The sequence below is a fragment of the Tupaia chinensis genome, unplaced genomic scaffold (assembly GCF_000334495.1).
Source record: "Tupaia chinensis unplaced genomic scaffold, TupChi_1.0 Scaffold000409_1, whole genome shotgun sequence".
Classification (NCBI taxonomy): domain Eukaryota; kingdom Metazoa; phylum Chordata; class Mammalia; order Scandentia; family Tupaiidae; genus Tupaia; species Tupaia belangeri.
Window position 1 is genome coordinate 94,483 of NW_006159914.1, and position 3,639 is coordinate 98,121.

The 3,639-nt window shown below is 43.4% G+C and overlaps 1 pseudogene; it reads right to left on the reverse strand.

The window, feature by feature from the left end:
• Window positions 1-1,830: 1,830 nt before the first annotated feature.
• On the reverse strand, window positions 1,831-2,997 carry LOC102487288 (WD repeat-containing protein 70 pseudogene; annotated as a pseudogene).
• Between the last annotated feature and the right edge of the window lie 642 nt (window positions 2,998-3,639).

A 3,639-nucleotide genomic window follows, 5' to 3' on the forward strand; every position in this document is an offset into this window, starting at 1 on the left:
GCTGTTAACAATGAAGGAATTGATTCTCCAGGAGACAAGCATGTATGGCTGTAGGTTTCAGCAGACATGACCTGCACGACTAAGGTCTCATCTTTTTCTTCTAGAGTCACAACTTCTAGCTTCTCATCTTCACCTTGCCCTGGCCTCACAGTGGGCTTCCATGACATGGCACCTGTTTACATATCCTTCCAGAATTTACTGAGCACATACTATGTCAGCTATTAGGAAATAGGCTCAGGCCCAGGATCCTGATCTAACTGGGGTAGGGTGTGGTGGATGGGTAACTAGACCATCTTATTGAACCAACAGACCCTTCTATTCCATGAAAATTTACTAGGTAGCTCCTCCCAGGGCTTTCACAATCCCCTAACCACCTTTAGTCAAATGCTCATATACTGTCTCATTCTAAGAAGTCAAGTGGGTTGGGAAGCCCTCTAAACAGAAGAAAATGAATGGACCTAGGGGCCAGATGGAGCAAAGCCTGGTGCAAAGAGATAAATAATGCTATCCTAGTTTTCCAAGGAACTGGAGAGGTTGGGGGTCAGATGCCAAAGTCCTATGAATGTGAGAAGAACACTGGGCCCCACAAGGAATGAGAAAAGCTCCCTTCCTGGATTGTCACGGGCCTCCAGGTGCAAGATGGGTCCTTTGGTTTGTCTTCACACAACTTGACTCAGAGTGGGAACACAAAGTGAGGCTGCAAACTTTAACAAAGCAGCTGCCTTCTAAGCCTTTTTTTTTTTAAGTGAAAAAGTACTAATGCAGCTTATCTTAAGGCTTCTAATTTCAGAATTTAATAGTACATAAGTAAACTGGTCAACAGTGAATTTTAAATACACAATAAAGACTTACACAACTTTGCTTAGTACTTGGCATTGTAATTCTAAAACAAAAATAAGCAACTAAAGTATACATGATAAATGTTAAACGTCAAATCCATGAATTTCCTCAAACTGCACACAAAGAGCTGGGTGGTGCATGTTAAGTATATCTTTCTGGGGGGAGAGGTCCCATACCTTTAAAAGATCCAAAGAGGCTAAAATACTATCGAGTAGAATTCTCATCTCCTTGTCTATATTTTCAACAATAATGGAAGTTGTGGACCATGAGGCTCACTTTCACACACCTAAGAATCCATTTTAATGGAAATAGTAGGAAAAACTCCCACAGATGTTACCTTGCAAGGATTGAGGGGGGAAGGACTCAAATAGTCATTTCTAAGTTTAGGAACATGTTCTGGATTAAAGAGAAGAAATGGGAGGGGGAGACACAGTGGTAACAAGCCAGAGCCAAGGAAACTACTAAAGGATTTTTCAAGTCCCCAGGAAGAAACTTTAGTATAAAGGGAATAGCATGAATTTGAAATGCAATTTAACTCAAGTCCTATGTTCAGTGTCAGCATATTCACTTTTATTTCTGAATATCACAAAGTTTAACCAGAATACTTAAAAAAAATCCATGCATTTAACAAATCTGACGGAACAAGTATCCAATTGATCTGCATTTCAACAATGAAGTTTTAACTGAACAACCAATTAACATACTTAAAATTAGGTACAGGTAACAAAAAAATGCAGGACTCAGATAACATCCTACAACTATGCACATGTTCATGTAACACTACCTAGTAATCCACTGTTACATTTGAAGGCAAACCAGACATGTAAACATTGCTTTCTGTTGTCTCCCCCCTTTTTATTTTGTAAGCAATAAAGAACAAAATCTGTCACATCTCTCTCTCTTCACATAAGCAGTTCTGAAATAAGACTTCAAATCTTATGGTTTTTTTTTTTTTTTTTTTTTTTTTTTTTTTTTTTTTTTTTTTTTTTTTTTTTGCCATTCAGGCTCATTCTTTGCTGCTTCATCATCAGATTCAACATGACTAAACTTGGTTTTGGGGGGAGTATGCTGGAGAAACCCAGTATGGATTGTCTTCTGCTGCTTTGGCATGTCCCAAGATGGCTTCCTGGGGATTACTGCCATCTGTCTTGTCCAAAGCAATGTTTTTCATGATGTAGGATGACAGACTACCCCCATGGGTTCCAACTAGGCCACCACAACCTGGGCCTGCTACAGGAGGTTCAGGTTTGTGGGATTTCAGGGGATCCAGCCTGTCCTTCTCCAGCTGTTTCCTTGTACTCTGTTGGTGGGGCTCGCGAAACATAGACAGAGCATGAAGGGTGATGAAGTAGTCTTGGGTTAGAGTCTCTGCTTACTTCGCTTTCTGCTGGGTTTTAACCATACACAATTTTTCTCCCCTCTGACTTTTTGGGGTCATAGTAGACTTTAGCCAATCCATTTCCATTACTACAAAACCATCTGTCTATCACCTTGGCCTGAGCACTCTCAGATACAAAAAGAATCATGTCTCCTGTATTGCTATACTGTAAGGACTTAATCTGATGGCACTCACAGGTCTGAAGGGATCTAAAGGCCTTAAATGAAACATCCATTCCTACAAAATCCCAAAACTTAACATTATAGTCATATCCTCCAGTCACCAAACGGGTGCCTGAGAGATCGAGACCCAAAGCAGACACTGTTTTTATGCCATGCTTCAGTGTTACCTCATGCGAGTCAGGAATCTTTTGGACAGGATTCTCTTCCTCTTTGGAATCTTCTCCATCTCCTCCCTCTTCATAAAGAGGGGGAGGAGGTAAAGGAGAACTGATTAGTTCATCAGGATCAGAATTCTCTTCCCTTTCATGGCTGGTTGAACCTCTGGAAGATTTTGAACAATCTCGGATGGCACTTGAGCCTGATGATGTTGGTTCAATATCTTCATTTTGCCGTCTTAACTCTTCCTCTCTATTCATTTCTTTTTCTCTTGCTTCCAGTGTGTTCTGACTTCTTCCCACAGCTGTTCTTCCAGTTTGTTCAAACATTAGTTCTAAGTCAAATGTGTGAGCTTTTCTCCTGGCCCATGGTGGTTGCCAGCTGTGGGTTTTGTCCCGACGTCTCTGCGCCTGTCACTTCGCTAGCCCCAGGCTTCTCCATGCCGGCAGCACACACGACTACCAGGGCTGCAGCCCAAGCAGCAGCAGTGGACTCATAGCAGACAGGGAAGCTTTTCTCCCCTCTTTCTGGGATCAGCGGCTTCAAGGGGTTTTCTCTGCGAGGTTCCTCTACAGTCGCTGCGGCTCATGGTTCTTATCTAGGCCAGGGCTGGATTCCAGGCAAGCAAAGAGACCGAGATGATGCCGGTTCCAGGTCTTGATGCTGCTGCCCAGTCAAGGGTGCGGTGGGACTCCGTGCACACACCGCCAACTGGGTCTGAAGCAAACGTAGTTCTCCAGGAAGTGCCTGGAGATTAAATAAAAAACAAGGCCCCACCCAGGCTAATGCAATCACCATTGTCAAGTCAGTACATCCTGGTGGTGCAGACACGCCCACAGTGCCATCCAAAGAGGCCCCAGGGCAGGCCTGGGGTTGGGGCTCAAAGAGGCCAGCTGCAGCTGCATGTCAATGCCCACTGACCCATCTGGGGGCTGAGCTCTAAGCCACCATTGATAAGCCAGCAGGTGGTGTGGTTAGAGTACTTGACTCACATTTGGATGACTGAGGTTTGAGTCTCATACCAGGCAACTTGCTCTCTCATTTTCACTGAGTGCACGTGCCATATAGGAAACTAAAACATAA